Source organism: Canis aureus, chromosome 11 (genome assembly GCF_053574225.1).
Source record: "Canis aureus isolate CA01 chromosome 11, VMU_Caureus_v.1.0, whole genome shotgun sequence".
NCBI lineage: Eukaryota > Metazoa > Chordata > Mammalia > Carnivora > Canidae > Canis > Canis aureus.
In genome coordinates this window covers 21,994,485-22,014,854 of record NC_135621.1, presented here as the reverse complement: position 1 = coordinate 22,014,854, position 20,370 = coordinate 21,994,485, and the positions used below count along the sequence as shown (strand labels likewise).

Sequence of the window (20,370 nt, the reverse complement as noted above, 5' to 3'; positions counted from 1 at the left end):
CTGTGCTTAGCGTCACGGTAGTCTGCTAGAGCAGCACCCCAGAGTTCTGATCCTGCGGGAGGGAGGTCCTTGTGTCCCGCATGGACTCGGGGTGCTTCGTGCTTCTGACGTCCAGTGCTCTGACTTGGCTTTCTGTTTTTGTGGCTTGCTTATTCTGATAATGCTCACTGCAGAAATTTTGACGACTCATGTTGCTTGCATCCAGATCCCCCACTTTGTTTTGCTTCTTTGGGTACTTGGCAGTTACAGAATTTCTGGCCACTGACGTTTGCTGGGACATAAAGCCTTCCCTGGGCTGTTTGGTGAATGTGGCCGTCAGCCTGGTGCTATTAACCGGGTCTCAGTAGCATTGTAGGAAACAGACTTAATATCCCGTGACATGGGAACGCTCTCCATTTGTGATGGGTTCGGCCGTTGAAGACCCTGGCCCCCTCGTTAAATACACAGCTCCTTGTAATGCTGTCCCCATTACAGATAAATTAGGTATGAAGTCAATTGCATCGTGAGGAGCTAGGAAATGGATCTGTGCGTCTGTGGTCCTGCACCACTTCGCTAAAACTCCTAATAGGTATTAAAACTTTTAAGTACAGTTGTGGCATCTTTATTGCATTAATTTTCCTGAAATTAAATTTTGTCATGAATTGACTCATTTGTACCACGGGCTCATTCTTGAACTGACGGTACCCGCTCATAAACCTTTTCATATCTTAAAAATTGGGGGTATTTCTATTTTACAGGCCCAAGTAACCATGAAATTGTATTACATCTTTTGGCAATGAAAATACATAGTAATCAGAGGATGGCATTCGGGTGATTACTCTCCCCTAAAGTGGGGTGTTTACCAGCTGGGCCACGGTAGGTTTAGTAGCTCTTTAACCCCTCATGGGGGCTTGAAGTCCTCTGGGGGCATGTGTCCTCGGAGGGTTTCGAGAGCACCTGCTCCGTCCCAGGCTCCTGACGAGGGAGTGGCGTGGAGATGAATGAGGTGCATCCTCACAGGCATGGAGACGGGCATTTAAGAGCACAAACGATGGAGAAGCAGCCCATGCTTCAGGGAGGTGGCCCCTGCTCCTGGGCATAGTGCGCCCACTGTCAGAGCGGTTCAGCTGTTGCGGGCTGGCCCCTCCCGGAGAGCCTCGGCCATGGGACTTGGCCGCCAGCTCTGCCCTTGGCTCCCCGTCCTTGCACCGCGGAAAGGGTGGGTCCCACCCTTCACCCGGCATGTGGATGCCGATCACCTGGGATGAGAGAGACCCCTGGGCCTGTTTCCTTCACCCCCGGCCTGCGGCTAGGGGTGAGGCCCTCAGGGGCCCTCGGTCAGCCAGGCCATGCTCTGGTTTCATTGCTGTTTCTCCCTGACCCTCCCTTCTCTTCTCCAAGCGAGCCCCTGCATCCATGTCAGTGAGAAGGTGCGCGGGCTTTGCTCTCAGGTGAGCGAGGACAGACCCCATGTTGGCAGGCAGGGGGTCAGGGGCGGGGTTCCCAGCCTGGCAGTGCCCGCGCTGCACTGCCGTGACTGGACAGTGACGTTGTGAGCTCTGAGGAGGCTGGCCCGGGGCTTGCAGTCTCTTGGCCCTGAGGGACCCTGCTGTCCTGTGCTGGTGGCAGATTCGGGGGGCATGGGCAGCCCTGCTGAGGATCCCTTGGGAGGCACGTCCCCACAGTTTCCCCTCTGCCCTCAGCACGGTCCCAGCACGGAGCTGTGACTGGAGTGGCTCCCGGCAGGATGATGGTGGAGGGAGGGTGGTAACATGCCGGCCCTTGGCCTCCAGCTGAGCAGAAGTTCCTTCCTGGGTGCTGTCGTTCACTGATGCTCACGGGCACCTGGACAGAAGGCCCCTGCAGCCCCTCAGCCATGCGAGCGTGTGGGTACTCCCCCGTACGGACCCCCTAAGGGCTCCTCTGAGACCACCCCGAGGTGGGCCCGTGGATGCCTCCCACAGGTTCTTGTGAGAGTCACTTGGAGGGAGCAGGCCTGAGTGGCAGTGTCGTGTGAAAGGGAATGCTCAAGAGCAGGGCTGCCCCGTAAGCACGTGTCCTGCCCGCAATACAGCGGCAGCTGGGTTCGCCATCGCTGTGGACGGAGAGCTGGAGTGTGAGCGGTACCTGACATGACTCTCGTGTTCCAGGGAAAGGTAGGGCATGAAGCAGCGGGGGTCCCTGAGCATGGGGTGTGGCCTGGCTTCGCAGTCACCCCTGCAGGCCGGGTGCTAGACGGTGGGTGGCTCTTGGCCTCCTGTCAGCCTCCTGCTCCCACCTGTGCAGATGCTGCTTTCAGGAACACGTGTCAGGTGCCTGCGTGTACCAGGTGCCATGCTGGGCCTTGGGCAGACATAAGAAGCCCCTCGTGGCACTGATGTCCCAGTGGGACAGATGCAGGAGCGTCCAGAAATGAGCCCTTGGTGAACGCGGCTCACATTACATCGTGATTCTTGCTGTGAAGAGGATAGTGAGGCGCAGGGAGCTGCGTGTGAGGGAGAGTGAGGGGAAGTGGCCCGTGCAGATTGTCCTGCCTGATTGAGGGGAACAGCCTAGATCCCGGAGCTGGCCGGACCTGCAGTCCTCCTGGTGCCGGGGGAGCTGAGGCGGTGACGTCAGCGCAGGCTGTGACCGTGGGAGCCCTTGTGAAGGAGCCAGGGCGTTGGGAGCTGCCCCTCTCCCTGTGGGTTTGGGGACGGCCACTTCGTGCAGGGCTGAGCTGGGACCTGAGTGAAGGGTGGAATGAGTCCTGTGAGCATCCAGGGAGAGGTTTTGGACAGGGAGCAGTGCTTCGGGAGCAAGCTTTGTCACTCCCGGGGACAGGTGACCCCTGATACAGGTACACGAGGTCACGTGGAAATATTTATAGACGTGTGCTTACACGCACGGGTTAGTCTCCACACATGACCTCCCAGTGCTCCAGAGGGAGCGGGGGCCCCTGAGGGAGTGGCAGGCCGCGGGGCTGGGGCAGGACGTGTGCAGGTGGGCCCAGAGCCGCCCACGGGGCCGGGGCACAGGCCATGCTCACACCACCCAGGACAGAGCCATGCTGGGGCCAGAGCTCCAACGAGGCAAATAACTCAGAACGCAGAGTTCGGCGGGGGTCCTGCTGATGGAGGAAGACCCCACAGGTTAGTCTCCCGCCCAGAGGAGTTCCAAATAAAGGACGAAGCGAGCCCGCCCTGGAGGAGCTGGGGCACAACCCCCCCAGCGGGGCCGGGCACACGGACCCCCTTCCAGAGGGCAGTGTGGATGGGGAGCCCGATGGATGGACGCCGCGGCCCCGAGACCGAGGTCACGTGGCAGGGTCAGCCTGGTGCCCAGAGTGGCAGGACGAGGAGAGCGCCCCACCTGCGGCCTTCCTCCCAGACCCGCGGCCCCAGACCGCCCCCCCAGAGGAACATCAGATGCGTCCCCAGTTACGTTCTACAACGTCCTGCCCCGTGCTCCTCAGAACTGTCGGGGTCGTCAGAGCAAAGCTACATCTGAGGACCTGTCCTGACCCGGAGAACCCCAAGAAGACGGGATCACTGGATGTCGTATCCTGGACGGCGCCCTCGGGCGGCAGACAGCCTGAGGCAAATAAGGAGAACTGAGTGAAGTGTGGACACTACTCAGCAGCCGTGCATCAGTATTGGCTCATTGTCCATATTGTCCATGCTTAGCAGCGCCCTCCCCAGGCACGTCCCCCACTTCCTGGGGCTCCCGAGGTCCTGCCCATCTTGCTCCATGTGATGAGAACACCCCCAGGGTCACACCCTCCAAAGGAGGATGAGTCAGGTGCTGCCGTAGCTCACGCCACCACCAACCACCACGGCAGGCAGGTGTTTGCTCGCAGTCTGAGGACAGACGTCTGAGGTCAGGGTGTCTGCACAGTTGATTCCTGGTAGAGCTGTGCCCCTGGCTGGCGGACGGCTGCCCCCTCCCCGGTCCTCACGCGTCCTTTCCCCTGTGTTCACGTGGAGCAGGCGCTGTCTGACGCATCTTCCTCCTCCCATGGGGGCACCAGGTTTATCAGATCAGGGCGCTGCCCTTATGACCCCCTATAATTAGCTATGTGGAGGGCCTATGTCCAGGTACCATCCCACTGGGGTCTGGGCACTTCCCTGGGTTAAACCTTTGGGGTGGAGGGCGAGATCATGGCAGGAAGGGGGCTCAGCCGCACTTCCCAGGGCCCGGCTGGTACATCCTGCTGGTGCCTGGGCATCGAGTGAGGCTGCAGGTCCCCAACCCCACTTGTTCCCATCTTCCTCGAGCTGCTTCAGGCAGGACACCAGCAGGATTTGGCCTCAGCGGCCCCTCCCTCACCATCCTCGCATTTCATGCACATTCTGTGCAGTTGCTTATCTGTGACAAAATGGCACAAATGTGGCCTCTGTTCGTTGTGACCCTGGCAGGCCCAGGACTGTGTTTATGGCTTGGGACCCCACGGGCTCTGCCTTCTGAGGCCCAGGCCTTGCTCCTAGGGCCTCTGCCTGCAGCCGCAGGGTCCAGGGAGGGCACAGAGGTAGATCGTTACCTGCCCTCCCTCCCCGTGTCCCCAGCTGCCTTTATGTCCAGAAGTCTGGGGACAGAAGCTGCCATCGTGTCTGAGCCTGGCTGCTGGACCCCCCCAAGATCACGCAGAGGATGTGCCTCGTGCTCTGCTGACGAGGGCTCCCTGACCAAGATGTGGTCTGGGGTGAGCTGCAGTCACGCACCTGCTATGCTTCTGCTCTGCCTCCTCGTGGGGTGTCCACCAGAGAGGACCGTGCCAGGGAGGAGACTGGCCCACAGGGGTCGCAAATGTGGGTTTCCCCAAGGCCAGAGACTGGGGTGAAGTTTCTGGACTGCGCTTCTTTTGTGCTAAATGGCATTAGAATATCAGCCAGCTCAGGATTGCTGTAGCTGCTCGGGGTCTGCTGTGGTTCCATATGAATTTAGGTTTGTTTTTCTATTTCTGTGAAAAGTGTCATTGGAATTTTGATGGGGATTGCGGTGAGTCTGCAGCTGGCTTTGGGGGTTGTGGGCCTTTCACCCTATTAATTCATCGGGTCCACGAGCACAGGCTGTCTTTCCATCTGTTTCATCCTCAGTTCTGTTCGTCAGTGTTCAGTTTCTAGTGTGCAGTCCTGTCACTTCTGTGGTTGGATTCACTAAGTATTTTATTTTATTCAAGGCACTTGTCCGTGGGGTAGTTCCTGATAGCTCATCATCGGGGTAGAGAAACGCAGCTGATTTTTGTATATTGATGTTCAATGTGCAACTTGACTATTTGTTTATGCCAAGGAAACGAGGTCAGCATCTCGTGAGGCATATGCACCCCCGTGTTCATTGTTCACAATAGCCAGGACACGGGAGTGACGTGTGGGTTTGCAGGCACGTGACAGTGCGAGGGGGCCTGGCTGGGGTGCCAGTGGGGTGGGGTGGGGTGAGGGAGCCCAGTGGGGAGGAAGCCTAGGCATGCACAGAGCCAGTGGGAGGGATTCTGGAGCAAGGCATCCAGTGGAAGGTTCTAGGGTAATGGAAGTGTCCGGTGGGGTAGCCTGTGGGCACAGTGGCTTATTCAACATGGAAAAATGTGACCGAGGAACTGAATTTTTAATTATAATTTATTCAAATTTAAATTGAACAGCCCATTCAGTGAGTGGCTGCCTTACGTGGGGTGCCGCCCTGGGAAGGGGGTGGTGGGGTCAGTAGGTCGGGGTGAGGAGAAGGTGGCTCCACCTGGAAGGCCCGTGGGCCCCGCATAGCAGTGCCTTGGCTGCTGATGGCTGTAGACAGGTTCACTCTGGGTGGGCTGGGCTGACCTGAGCTTGTGTTGAGGTGACCCCCGTTGTCTGAGTGGTGTGGCGGTGAGTGGGGAGGCACACGGGACGGGAAGGGGACGGAGGGCTGGTTACATGGTGGGCAGTCCAGAGCGTTTCCTAGCTCACAGAGATTGCCATTGGTGCAGTGAGGGAAGCTGGCTGGGTGGTGGGGACGTTGCCCCGGGCCAGGGTCCCTTCCACCCCAGGGTCCTGCGAGGCAGATTCGGAAGTGAGTGTGCCGCCGGGCACCTCCTGAAGTGAAGGACACCAATGGCTTTCCCGAGGGAAATGGGAGAGCTGGGTCCTAGGGGACAGTCGCCGCTCCGGCTGGGGTCTGGTACTGGGGGCGTGAGCCGCTGCGGGACCGGGCCCTTGAGCGGGAGTGTGTCCCTGTGAATGCCACCTTCCACCTGCCTTCTCCAGCACCGCCCAGCCCCTGGGCGCGTGGGCTCCCCTCCTCCTTTCTGAGCCAAGGACCGCTCTGGTAAACGAGGGTGGTGCTGATGGGGCCTTGGAGGCTTAACGCTTCCTACAACCCGGGGATTTCGTTTTAAGAAAAAAAAATGTTCTTCTGCCAGGTATTGCAAGATGACTTCATTTGGCTTAAAGCATCTATTAAATTCTTTCCTCGTGTTATCCAAAGGCCACCTGAATTCTAATTAGGATACTTCCACTGTCCATACCCTGAAGAGTGGCTTCAGTCATGCTCTTCAAGAGGCTGGCAGTAAATCACAGGCGATGAACTGCGGAGCTCTTCTTCGGATCTGGTCATCTGCATGCCGTCTGTCTTAGGTCGCGACCTCTAGAGGCAGAGCCACTGCGCATGGGCTCAGGGCAGGCTCTGCTGGTGGGCGAGGTGGGCGGCCCCAGGCCCCTCATGCACACACATCGGGGGAGTGGCATGAGGGCCATCCGTCTCTGGGGTTTGTTGTACCAGTAAAGCGCTGAATAAAGCGCTGGTCTACAGGCAGCCAAATGGAACTGGGTCCTTCCAGAAGGGGATCTGTGTGGACGTGCTGTGCAGGCCCCAGTGACGAAGACACAGTGGCCTCTGCCCCAGCTCACTCTAGGCAGCGTGGCCAGAGCAGCGGCCAGCAGCTGGGACCACGGCTGTGAGTGTCCGTCTCTGTGGCCCTGACTGGAGGCCCTGCAGCGTGCTATAGCGGCAGGGCCCGTGTGGCAATGGGGCTGTGGTCTGTGGAGAGCCGGCACTGCTCAGCCCACCGTGCCACAGAGTCGGAGGGGTGAATGAAGGGAAGCCGGTCTCAGTCGTGCTGTTCTCAAACCCTGGCAGCCGAGGAGCAGCCGTGGGCTTCTGTGGGCTGGCTGTGCCCTTTCTGAGACACGGCTCCAAGTTCCCCAGCACCTGGTGGTGCCCAACGGGGCAGCAGGGTAGGGGGTCAGGGCCCCTCCGTGTGCCCACTGCTGAGAGGGGCTGCCACAGACCCCTGGATGCTCCAAGATGCATCTCCTGATGTTGCTCTGATCGGGAAACAGCCAGGTTTGCTGCTGGGAACACATCCTTATGGCACCTGGTCCTTGTGCACCATTTTCAGTGAAATCTCTCCAGTTTTTTCATTTTTGTGCTACTTGGCCTATGCACTCTTTGCTTTTCTGGGAGAAGGTGCGTCAGAGATCGTGAGAGGTGGGGCCTCGCGGCGCTTCAGAGGATGTGTCCACACCTGTGGGGAAGAGCTTGATTGTTGCACCTTGTGGGGTGCCCCTGGAGTCATTCGGTTCGGGCGTGTTTGCTGAGCGTCTACTCTGGGCCTCGCCCTGCTCTCAGGCCTGGGGACACAGTGATGGACCTCAGAGAGCCCACACCCAGCAGGAGAGCCTGGCCACCAGCTGTGAGACAGTCGCTCATGTACGTCTCTGCTGAGAAAGGGGCACCAGGATGCCTGGTCCCCAGGGTTGTGCAGCCAGTATATAGGGAGGCGTCGTGGGCCCCGGAGTGAGACTGCCTGGTGACGAAGGCTTCCAGCAGAAGGTCTTAGGGCAGGAGTCCTGAGATCCCCGGCCAGGATGGAACGAACAAAGAGTGTGTGGGAGGAAGGCCACCAGGAACGAGGGCAGGTGGGTGCGGATGTGCAGCACACAGGGTGTGGAGGAAGGGCCCAGAGGCTGCTGGCACGCTCCAGGCAGGGGACAGAGTGGTCGTGGGAGCTGGCGAGAAGATGCTGGATTGGCAATAACCGGGCACTGTGTGTGATTGTACCTGATGCCAGGGACGTGTATCTGTGGATGATCTTTATCCATCTGTCCTCCTGTCTGCCCACCGGTCAGTTCTTCTAGTCGTCCACCCTCTGCAGCGTGAACCCTGGTCTGTGTGGGGCACCATGTGGGCCCTGGGTCTCTCGAGATGTCTGAGGCGGCCTTCCTGCTCTGAGGGGTCCACTGCCTGGTGTGGGAGGTGGACACGTGGCAGTTACAGGATGTGCTGTGCCAGAGGTGACGAGGTAGGGCACCCAGGGCACCTCACTCTGCCCAGGGGTGTTGAGGAGGCTTCCCAGGGGACACTTCAGCAGGACCTTGAGCCGAGGACATGCCGGGCCCAGAGCCAGGTGCCAGGAAGTGCTTGCCAGGAAAGGAGCGTGGTTTGGCTTGAAGGGGGAGCAAGTGTGGAGGCTGAAGAGGCAGGTATTCACAGCCTGCTGTGTGGGAGGTGTGGTGGGCGTGGCTGCATCCGGATATTTGGGTGCTGGGCAGATGGAGGCCAATGAACTCTGGGGGCCACGGGCACTGGGTGGCCTGGATGGGGGTGGGAGGGCAGGTTCAGGTCCATGGTCTCGTCCACCAGGCTCAGTGCTCTCAGCAATGTTCCCAGAGGGTGACTTAGCTTCTGTAGGTTTGGGTTTCTGCCTGTACGAGAGCTTGATGCTGGTTCCTGTGGCTGTTCCTCCACCCCGGGATGAGGACCTGATGCTGTGGCTGCTCCTCCACCCCGTGATGAGGGCCTGGTGCTGTGGCTGCTCCTCCACCCCATGGTGAGGGCCTGGTGCTGTGGCTGCTCCTCCACCCCGTGATGAGGGCCTGGTGCTGTGGATGCTCCTCCACCCCCGGGATGAGGGCCTGGTGCTGTGGCTGCTCCTCCACCCCATGGTGAGGGCCTGGTGCTGTGGCTGCTCCACCCCGGGATGAGGGCCTGGTGCTGTGGATGCTCCTCCACCCCCGGGATGAGGGCCTGGTGCTGTGGATGCTCCTCCACCCCGTGATGAGGACCTGGTGCTGTGGCTGCTCCTCCACCCTGTGATGAGGGCCTGGTGCTGTGGCTGCTCCTCCACCCCCGGGATGAGGGCCTGGTGCTGTGGCTGCTCCTCCACCCCGTGATGAGGGCCTGGTGCTGTGGACACTCCTCCACCCCGTGATGAGGGCCTGGTGCTGTGGATGCTCCTCCACCCCTGGGATGAGGGCCTGGTGCTGTGGCTGCTCCTCCACCCCGTGATGAGGGCCTGGTGCTGTGGCTGCTCCTCCACCCCGTGATGAGGACCTGGTGCTGTGGCTGCTCCTCCACCCTGTGATGAGGGCATGGTGCTGTGGCTGCTCCTCCACCCCCGGGTTGAGGGCCTGGTGCTGTGGCTGCTCCTCCACCCCGTGGTGAGGGCCTGGTGCTGTGGCTGCTCCTCCACCCCGTGATGAGGGCCTGGTGCTGTGGCTGCTCCTCCACCCCGTGATGAGGGTCTGGTGCTGTGGCTGCTCCTCCACCCCGGGATGAGGGCCTGGTGCTGTGGCTGCTCCTCCACCCCGTGATGAGGGCCTGGTGCTGTGGCTGCTCCTCCACCCTGGGATGAGGGCCTGGTGCTGTGGCTGCTCCTCCACCCCGGGATGAGGGCCTGGTGCTGTGGACGCTTCTCCACCCCCGGGATGAGGGCCTGGTGCTGTGGCTGCTCCTCCACCCCGTGATGAGGGTCTGGTGCTGTGGCTGCTCCTCCACCCCGGGATGAGGGCCTGGTGCTGTGGCTGCTCCTCCACCCCCGGGATGAGGGCCTGGTGCTGTGGCTGCTCCTCCACCCCAGGATGAGGGCCTGGTGCTGTGGCTGCTCCTCCACCCCAGGATGAGGGTCTGGTGCTGTGGCTGCTCCTCCACCCCAGGATGAGGGCCTGGTGCTATGGCTGCTCCTCCACCCCGTGATGAGGGCCTGGTGCTGTGGATGCTCCTCCACTCCCAGGATGAGGGCCTGGTGCTGTGGATGCTTCTCCACCCCCGGGATGAGGACCTGGTACTGTGGGTGCTCCTCCACCCCGGGATGAGAGCCTGGTGCTGTGGACGCTCCTCCACCCCAGGATGAGGGCCTGGTGCTGTGGCTGGACCTCCAGCAGGCCCACCAGCCCCCCTGCAGGAAGTGCTGAGTTGAGGGTGCTGGGGCCTGGCACACAGTCCTTGTCAGTTGTCCTTGTCAGGCGGGGTTTGGGTGGTGGAGGGGCCCTGTGTGTGAGGCCTAGGGCCGGCTCTGCACTCAGGTGGCGTTCTAGGCAGGTTGTGCCTGCCTTAGTGATTGGTGCCGAATTTAAATCATGCCCAGGGTTGCCCCACGGCTTCCCCTGTGTCCCAGGGGTCCCAGCTCTCAGAGGCTACCTGGGGCCTCTCCGCTGCGCTGTACCTGCAGGAGGTCACTGGCCACCCCTGGGCGTGGAGGAGAGCACCCTCTGAGTGTAGCCCCCATGGGAGCTCTGCCCAGGGAGCCAGGTGACAGTCGTGTGGCGCTCCTGAACCTTCAGGCTGCTGTGGCGCTGGTTCGCAGGCGTTGAAGCTGATGGATTGGGTTAATCTAATAAACTGGAGAAGCAGGTCTCCTTACAACATACTTTTTCATAAGCCCATTAAGATTTGAGGTCGTAAGCTTTTCATGTCTGCCCTCCTACGGGAGCAGGCATAGATCACTGTCAGCTGGGCAAGGATTTAGAAATGAGAATATTCAGCAAGACGGTGCTCACTGCTGATAACTTTGCAGGAAGGAGCTGGGAGAGGGTGTCTCCACTCTTTCAGAGTGCCAATAAAGTCAGTGTCCTGGGGATTTAGAAGTAGTATTTAAAGAAGTATCTGGAATGTCCTTAGTGACTCTAAGACTTTCATTCATATTTCAATCAGGTTGGGTTTTATCAGAGCTCGTTCAGGGTTTGGGCTCTAAGGAGAAGACACCTTTCCGCTGCAGGCCTGGTTTGCTCTAGCACAGTCGGCCAGGTCTAGGGGGCCCAAGTCTGGTCCAGGTGCTTCCTGGGAACGAGGGACTTTCTGGGTGGGGGCTTGGGGCATCTGTCAGCTTCCACGCAGTCGCTGATGTGGGTGGTCATCTCCTGCTTCTGTGTAGGTGAACTTCCAATTTGTCCTTGGAGTGAGAAGAAAAGGTTGCTCGACATTTTAGTCTCTGAATTCTAAACTTGTAACAGGTAAAATCTTTATTTCTGGGACGTTATGTGAGGAGTGATTGTCAGGTGCCCCTGCCCAGCACCAGGCCAGACAGGGCAGCTCCTTGTTGACAGCCACTCGCTCACTGCAGGAAAGCACTATTGCAAAGTGACAGTCACTCCTGGAGCTGGGATGAGGGACCGTTCCTGGTGAGAACTAGCTCACCATGGCTGAGTGCCTGCTAGCGGCTGGGAGAGCCCGGACCTGTGAGTTTGAGAAAGAACCAGGGGCTTTGCGTGATCTCTTGGAAGTCAGCGGTGTGTCCTGTCTGCCATCCTGTCCAGAGCCCCCAGGCCTCACCAGATTCTCTGGCCCCTTAGAGTCTCCAGCTCCTTCGGACCGAGCCCTGTGCTGCTCCATCTTTGCCCAAGGTCTGCATGTCCTGCCACTTCTTTCGGGGACCATGGACCACTGGGTCCTGGCAGGCTGCAGCATTGTTGGGATAGGCCCCTTAGTTCCTGAGTGACTGGTTGGGATGCACATGGGAGGACCAAGAATGCCTGTTGAGTGAATGGGTAACACAGACCAGCAGGGAGGGTGCCCCCACCTCCTGTAAAAGGGGGGGAGGTGTGGCTGGGAGAGACACCTGGAGACACAGGTGTCACCTGTGTCCAAGGGCTGGCCTGGGCCCTGGCATGGGACTTGGTCTTGGTGGCTCTGGAGGAGGAACTGGAATCTGTAAGTAGAAGGGACAGGGCCTAGTAACCAGAACGTCTTCGTCCTGGAGGTGAGGCCGTAACAGGTGTGGGGCCCTGGCGTTGCCCAGGTTTTAGTTCATGAGGAGTCAGAGCCAGAGAGCTATGGCCAGCACCCCGAGCCCTGAGCCGGGATCTGCACATCCCCAGTACAGGGCTGCTGGAGCCCCTGGCTGGGAGTGTGAGGTGAGAAAGCTGGGGGCTTCACGTAAGGTCACACTGTGGGTAATGGCTCGTCACGGTTTTACTGAGCTCTCAGGTGATATATTCATGAATATTTTATCTTCAGTGTGACCTTAAGCAGCCTGTCTAACATCTTTAGGCTTTTGGACAGAAGGTTCAAGAAAACCAGGGGCTGTTAGGGGAAGCCCACGGAAGGGCTGGCTTCACCTGCTTCGTCAAGGAGGGTGTGTATCCTCCTGGGGGGCCGGCCCGAGTAAGGAGTGGGCAGGTGGGGGGCCAGGCCTGCAAGCCCTGGGCAGCGGCGGGGGGTGCTGCTCCATGTGCAGGAGGCCACCCCTGCCCCTGCCCAGTGCACAGCTCCAGGCTCTGCCATGATTGAGAGGGAGTGACTGTGACCCAGTAGGTACCAGTAATACATGTGCAGGGAAATGACCGAAGTGTGTCTTCGTTACCAGTGACGTAAATCGTGGTCCTGCAGGGCTGCCTCCGTCACTTGCCCAGGGCATGTGCTCAGAACACCTCCAGGGGCCCCATGGGCGCTGGGCCACCCAGACCCTCAGCCACTCCTGCGGCCAGGGTCGCAGAGGGTGGAAAGCCCCAGGCCGGGCAGGGACCGAGGTGAGCAGCCACTGGTGTAAGGAGATGCAGTGCCAATGGCTTGGGGCAAATGCTCAGGAGGCCCGTTCGTGGAGCCGGTCATCACATGGCGTTACCGTCTCCCTCAGCGTCGAGGCTCTAGAAGGGTGTGTGGCGAGGGGGCGGTCCCTGCACCGGTCATCAGCTCCACGGTGCCTGGGTGGGTTCCCCTGGCCATGCCGTGCTTCAGCTCCGCCCACCTTTTGGTGCAAACTCTGCAGGTTCCCTTTGCTCACTAACCCCGGGCGGATCTCTGTTCCAAACGCCGGGCTTTGTTGCAGCCTCGTGGCCACGGTGGGGCTGACCCAGCATTGCGGAGACCTGTCTGCTATCCTAGTGGGTTGAGGGCAGAAGGGAGGGCTTGTTCACCTGGCCCTTCTATGAAAGATGAAAGATGGTTGTCAGCCCAGTGGAAGAAAGAGTAAGAAAACTGTGAGAGGGGTCCCAGCTGAGTCTTCCCTGAGCCGTCCTGACAGGAATGGCCCGTCTGGGAGCCATCTCCCTGAGGGTAGGCACAAGGGGAAGCCTGGTTTATTGGTGAGCACTTCCTGAGGTCAGCCGAGACCCAAGCAGCGGTGGCCCTGGGCCAGGACAGACGTCCTCACTATCAGGAGAAGAGGTGGTGGTGCTGGCTCTCTGCTGGCCGTCAGTTACGGCACGGATGAGGGCATGGCCCCTCTGTGCCCCTGGGGTGGGTGTTCCTCAGTGGGACCAGCGAGGGGCCCGGGGCCTGGAATTGTTCTCATGCACATCTGGTTACTCTGCTCTTGCTGAGATGGTGCCTCAGTGGCCATGTCCTCGGTTACAGAGCCCTCCTTACCAGGCAGAGGGTGGAGGGAGAGGACAGGTAGACTTGGCATTGGGGGCATTCGTGATGGGGGCAGAGGCACTGGGATGCCTCCCTCTGCCCCTGCCCCTCCCGGCTTGTGACCCGACTCTCCTGATTCCGGCTCATGGCCTCACAGCATCCTCATGTGCACGGAGATGTGGTGCCCCCACCCACCGCCCCATCTCCTCAACCTAGGAGCACCCTGGATGGGGTGGGATGGGGGCAGCGTATTGCCCCCCAGCATGAGGGGGGCACCTGCTGCTCCTCAGTACAGCAGTTGGCGGTAGGGATGCCCCGTGCTGGGGTGCAGAGAGCTCTGCCGTCAGTGCTGTCCGTGCAGTGGTGACCTTGTCTACGTGTGTTCTGGATTTATGGACTCTTCTTTTGAGGTCCAGCATCCCCAGTAATTGCCTTCCCTTTTGTGTGCCCTGGAAGAAATTCAAAAAGTTAAAGTTAGGCTAAGAATTGCTTTCAGGAGCTTGGCCTGGTGTCTCCCAAGCGTGGGACATATTCTCAAGGTTTCCCGTCCAATTTTCTGTGACCTTTTGTTAATGACCACGAGGAGAGAAGGCAGCCATCTGCCCGGGTCCCTGTAGCGAGCCCTCAGAGCTTGGCTCCGAGGTTCGACTCCCTCCTGGCTCCTTCGGGACCAGGCTTGGTGCCACCAGGACCACGTCCTGGACCGGCCACGGGCTTCCTCTCACCGTGTGAGGACTGAGGTCTCCAGATGTGACCCTCCCAGCTCCTTGGCAGACCTGAAGTGCAGGCCGTGCGTGGGCCAGGCTTGCTGCACGGCAGCGTGGCCTTGGCAGGTGCTGAGGGCAGGGTGAGGTTAGGGTCCCGGCGGCCCCTTAACTGCATGCTTCACAAGTGCCATACTCTCAGTTTCCTGGGAGAGGATGTCATGGAACCTTTAGAGGAGAGGCGAGCCCTCCCCCAGACCGTCTCCAGCCCGGCACGAGTGGCCCCCGTGCGAGAGGGTTAGTCTGCTCCTGTTCCACTTTGTCTACAGTGCCTTAAGCATGATAACCCGGCAGCACATTGCGTGTTTACCCCCTGCGTTCGTCACGCTATCCCATCGTGTTGTTTCACCATCTTTGTGGCCACCTGCTAAGTGGTTGCGTGGTGTCCTGCCCTGTGGCTACGTGACAGTCTGCCTCACGGTGGTGGGCGGGCTTTCTCTGTGATTATCGCTGCGGTGGGATCACGGGGCGCCGAAAGCTGCTTCTGTATCCGTGGTACAGGAGAACAGATTTGCAGGAGTGGCGTTATGGGGTGAAGGGGTACCTCTGTTTCCAAGGTACTGTGTATATATCGGGACCAGCCAGAGTGAGAGGGATATTTTCTTCACCCTTGTCATCACCAAGCATTTTAATTAGCATTGTTTTTCTTGATTCAACTGAGCAATAGATGGTAAGATCTTGATTCTATATTTAATTCTGTGGTTACTGTTAAATTTCTAAAGTTTTGCGCATATTCAGTAGCAGGCTGTGCAACGTTTTAAGATAACCTTTTACTTTGTCCATCCATAGTTTCTCCGAACATTTTTAAGCTGTCGAGGTCGGGTGAGCGTACTGATGGCTGCCGCCAGCGTTAGTCTAGAACCTCAGCTGTGACCTGCAGGCTTCCAGCTGGTGAGCGGTTCCCAGGGAAGGCTGCATTCCTCTCTCTCTGGGTGCTCGTGGTCTTTCCGAAATACACAGTGGCCCTGGGAGACAGTTACTAAGGGTAGGGAGAGATGCATGGGGGTGTGGGGTGGGAAGAGGCTCTGGGGAGGGGCTCAGGATGCAACAAGAAGAGCCGGCTGGTTCGATGGGGTGAAGTGAAGGGTAACCCTTGGAGGCGAGAGGAGGTGAGGGGTGGCGAGGAGGCAAGGACAGCCAGGGCAAGTGTGTGTCCCACCGCAGCCCTCACCTGTGCTGTGGTCAGGTACAAGGTGTGTGGGGAGGCTGGGGTCTGTGCGGAGGCCTCTCCTCCTGCCGGAGCTGTGGCTTGTTGCACAAGAGTCGGGGTGAGGGGAGCAGAGAGGAGCTCCATCTTGGCAGGAAATCCCAGTGATCCTGCTTAACACTAAATCTATAAGCTTGCGTCTTCCAGACTAGAGCAGAGTCCCGTAGAATTATATTTTATCATGGAAGGTGCTAGGTTATTGTGCAATTTGAGATGATTCCATTTTTATATCTTTGTCAGATTTTTCATATTCCCAGATGCACACCTTTGGAAAATATTCTCTTTCAGGCCTTGCAAGCCATCTTGGTTTTAGAGACTGTGGTCCTTAGCTTTCACCACCGTCTGCCTGGACCTCCCGTCAGTGCTGACCGGGCTCAGTGTTCCCCACCCAGAGCCGCCCTCCCTCCAGGTGTGCTTGAGTGGAGCTGGGACCCAGAACATTATGTCCTCTTTTACCTGAGAGGCTCACCTTTCCGTGCAGGTGTGAGGCTCACCTGGCATGTTCGGGTTCTCGTTCCAGGGTCCCGGCGCTGCGCTCAGCTCTGGGGGGCAGATCCTGCGCATCATGATGGAGCTAGCAAGCCCAGCTGGGGAGTCTCTTCTAACATAGGGCTGAAGGCCATGGGGGTGGGGATTTACGCACGTCCTCATCAAGGGAACTGTGGACCTTTAAATTTCTCAGCCAGCTGCGGGCTCTAGGCCTGGACTTTGCCTTCGGTATGGCCGCCGGATCATCCACGTTCTCCCCTCCAGTGCAGCCAGTCCAGTTTAACGGGCGTCAGCCCCTCGTTTGCATATCGACCCCACTCATCTCCGGGACCCTAGTTTCAGTCCCTGTTTTGTGTGGACGTAAAGGGGTGCCGTGACCCCTGGCCTTTATGAGCCCGCACCCTCATCTTCCTCGGGGTGCTGTCTCCTGAAGTTCTGATTTCCCAAATAAGTGCCTGCTGGCTTGAATTTTCTATGACTTCTTAATTGGTCGACCCCCGCCCCCCATGCAGGAGGTGCCTGGTGAGCACAGGGCGGTGACACTAGATGGCCTCTAGCCAACAGAGGAGGTGGTACAGGCGATTTCATGGTCCCTATCCATCCTGCCTTTCTTCCTAACCCCATCCTTCTCTGCTTTGTGTTCGGGGACAAGTGGAGGCGTGTCCTTCCCGACTGTGTTCCAGAATTAGGCTTGTTTCCATGCTGCCGTCCTGGCTGTTGAGGTGTGGCCGCCGCAGGCAGAGCTGTTCTGAGGACCAGCACGCAGCACAGGGCGCTTAGTTCCGTGGCTTTGCTGAGCATGACCTGGAAACACAGGGGGCCAAAGCCCTCCACAGGGCAGCAATGGGCTCTCCTCAGCACCCTCTGGGTCCCCTTGACCTCTGAATGGTGTCTCAGCAGGCCCTGCCACTTGATTATCATGAGCCTTTGCAAGCACGCTCTGAATCTTCATTTAGAGTCTCAAATGCCCTGGGGGAGCCAAATCTGGAGTTAGAGTGGGATGCTTTTAATGTGGTAACTTGTTTTTATGAACATTTATTTCAAGCAGTTTGCATTCATTTTGAATACTTGGGTCCATTAGGTAATATTAAATCGTTTATGAGTCCAGAGGTGAGGCCAGGGATTCCACCGTGCACCTGCTGCCTCGGCGAGGAGTGCCCTCTGTGTGCCCGTGTGACCCATATGCCTCTTAGTGATGCCTTGGTAGAGGATGGGCGTACTGGATGACCATGGGAGGGCCCTGGGACCCTCAAGATTGGGGTGGGAGGGGGTGCAGGAAGGGTTGGCTTGACCCCATTACATTGAGAAGAGTGCCTCACCCCTTGGGAGGTGGCCCTCTCTGCTGGAGGCTATGCCTTCCCTTGGTCAGTGGGTGGGCTGCTGGTGGGTTGGGCCTCCAGAGGGGCCTGGGGGCAGCATCCAGTGCCTTCTCTCTGCCTGCTGGGGACCAGGAGAGCAGAGAGCCATCAAGAGACCCCAGTGCGGGCAGACACCTCTGTGCAAAGGGACGGCTGGAAGGTTGGTTTGGGGTAAATCCATGATGTCGCTCCAAGCTAGTCCCTGGTGGAGGAACACCACGTGCATTCTGCTAAATCAGCTGACTGTGGCATTTGCTGGCGTTTCCTGAGCTGTCCGTGCTCCAGGCACGTGGCTTTTCTTTACATCACCCCTGTGCTTGCCCATGTGCTAGTGCATTTATCTCCCAGGGACCCCCAGATGGAAGGGTGAGCCGAGCCCCACACACCTGGGACACAGGCTCTCGATAGGCGGCAGGTGTTCCTGCGGGGCGGCCGTCCTGCCAAACCGAGGCTCACAGAGGCCCTGACCTGTCCTTGGTTGTCTGGCTCGGGGGTGAGAAGGCTGGTGCATGCACCAAGGCTCCCGGGCGGCGGCATCTGTGCCCAGGAGCTCTGAGCTGTGCCCGGTTCCCAGGCTGCGGGCCTGGCTGCCTGAGCCCCGAGCCTGAGCAGCCTAGGGTGGGCGGGGGGCCTCGGGCAGGAGTGGGGCAGCAACACGCCGCGGAGGCAAGGGGGCCTCGGCGAAGTCTTGCCTTGTCGCGAAGCAACAGGTGCATCTGCAGGGTCTCCCGTGAGGAGAGCTGATGGGCGACGAGAGCCACCTCAGACTCGCCGCCCGATCGCAAGGTGCCTGCGTCCTCCGCGGCCTTGGCCGCGCACCCGGCTCCCCCCGCTGCCCCTCGCCGCGCTGTTTGTGCTCCACAGATCTGCCTTGGGCCTGTGCCCTGGGGGTTCGCTCGCAGCCCCGGCCTGTGCGGCGCCCGCGGGGCTGGGAGGCCTTCCCGGAGGAGGTGGCCGGAGTGCGCCTGTGGCTACTCAGCGTGCACCCCGCTTCTCTGAAGGCCGTGGAATCGGGCCTCTGTCTCCCTCGCTGGCGCGGTAACTGCAAAGCTGTCCTGCCCAGGCTGCCGATGAGCGGCCTCCGTGGGGAGGCTGGCCCGGGTGGCGCGCACAGCGCCCGAGTGTGGGCAGGTCCAGGGCGCTGCTGTGGCCAGGCTTCCTCCCAGTCAGTCCTCACCTCTGGAGGAAGGGGAAACCCGACCCCACGTTGGGCCCCGGCCACTCTTCTCTTCTCCTGGGAGAGGTCTGGGCCAGAGTCCTGAGCCTCGTCCTCCTCATTGTGAACCTCGCCGGGCAGTGGGCCTCCGGGGGTGGTGGCAGGTGAGTGTGGGGCTGTGTGCAGAGTGCGCAGTGGCAGCAGGCGGAGGCTGGGCTGGGTGCGCTCTGCTCTCCTCTTCACCTAGTCCTTTTCTCCGTCTGCACAGCGAGATCCCCGGAGGGGGCAGGGGTGAGGTAGGCCCATGAGCCCTGGCGGCACCGCCTGGGATTGATGCTCAGTGGGTCATCACACCAGCACCCCCCTGGCGGTCACGGTGCTGCCATGGACGGGGAGAGCGATAGATAAAATCGATCCCAACAGTCACTATGGCAATGTTGCTGTTCCTTTCCTTTCTCCAGTAAGATAGTAAGAACTTCAGTCAGGCACTGCTCCTGGGGTATTTTATATTCATTTTATATTTGGCAAAGATCTGTCCTATAAGAACTTGGAACCTGACCTTGTTCTAATGCAGGGGTCATAGTGAGGGGGGCCATGCTGCCCCTGCGCTGGAGGCTCTCATCGCCAGGAGGTATGGGGGTGCAGAGAGAGGCCCCCCTTGCAAAGGAGAGACCAGGGAGAGGGAGCAGGTACGCAGGTGCTGCAGGATGCTGGAGGAGAATTGTCCAGCCAAGTTGGGGGGGCTCTCTTGAAGGAGGCAGCCCTTGGTATAGATGTCCGCCCCGACCCACACTACGTGGTGGGGGCCATCCAGCGGGGGGCCTTGCCATTGAGCTGATGAGAAGGAGGGCACCGTCCAGAGTGACGGGACTCCTGTCATGGGGTGGGGGCTCCCTTTCTTTGTGAGGTGGGCAGGGTTCCCTGGCACAGGGGCTTCTCGCCTTGCTTGCTGGTGCATTCTGTTTCCTTGTGTGCATACGTGACTGTTATCAGATCTGTTGGAGTGGATTGCTCTCGTAGCAGTGGCCTGAGAGAGGCTGCCTGTGGAACACAGGGTCGTGGGGCTGGGGTAGGTGATGGTCTGCACTGCCCACGCCGACAGTGGTGTGGCCTGATCCCTTCCCTCTATGTTCCTGGTGCCCACAGGGCTTGAGCTCACCCTTTAAGGACTCTTTCCTGCTGGGTGCTCTCAGTAGTGGAGAGTGTGGTTAAGTGTAAGCCGGCTTTGAAGGCACAGGGCTGCCTGTGAGCCGACAGTGGACTCCCCGTGGAGCCTGGAGCCGCGTCCTTCAGAATGAGCCCGCCCCCCTTCCTGATGTGGAAGCTGGAAGTAGGAGCATCCGTTTCCTGCCCCGTATTCTCCCTCACCAAGCCCTCTCTCCAAAGCCCACCTCCCATCCAGCCACCACAGTGGTTCCCAGTTGGACGTCTTGCTGCCCTCCTGGCTGTCAGCCACTGGCTCCCAAGGACACCACTCTGGCCTGTCCCCGGGGACAGCAGCCTCAGGGTGTTTCCCTGCTAGCCCGCTTCTTCTCTCATGCCCCTTGCTCCTGGCCTGTGGGCGCCCTGCCCAACCCGGGCTCTTTTGATGGTTTCAGTTCAGTCATTTGAGAGTCTGCAGGGAGTTCCAGCTCAGAGCGTCTGCTTGGTATAGACTCTGTCAGAGGAGGGAGGGGCTTTGGCCCCATGTTCTCCAGCCCCTCCCTCCCAGTTCTGATTCCATCAGCCAGCAGGGAGGGCCATTGGCCTTGTCTCCGGGCACCTGAGCGCCTTCAGGCCAGCACCCTATGTTCCCCTTCCTTTTCTGTCCCAGCTTCTAGAAGGTTCTAGAAGGTTTCCAGGTGCCTCTGCAGGTATAGGGATCCAGGGCAGTTTTGGACACAGATAGACGTGGGTTCA

General features: G+C 59.4%; 1 protein-coding gene across 3 annotated transcripts in view; it reads left to right on the top strand.

Annotated features, from left to right (window-relative positions):
- TBC1D22A (TBC1 domain family member 22A) overlaps positions 1–20,370 on the top strand; it is a 334,472-nt gene that overhangs the window by 238,951 nt on the left and 75,151 nt on the right. The gene's annotated exons all lie outside the window — the stretch shown is intronic.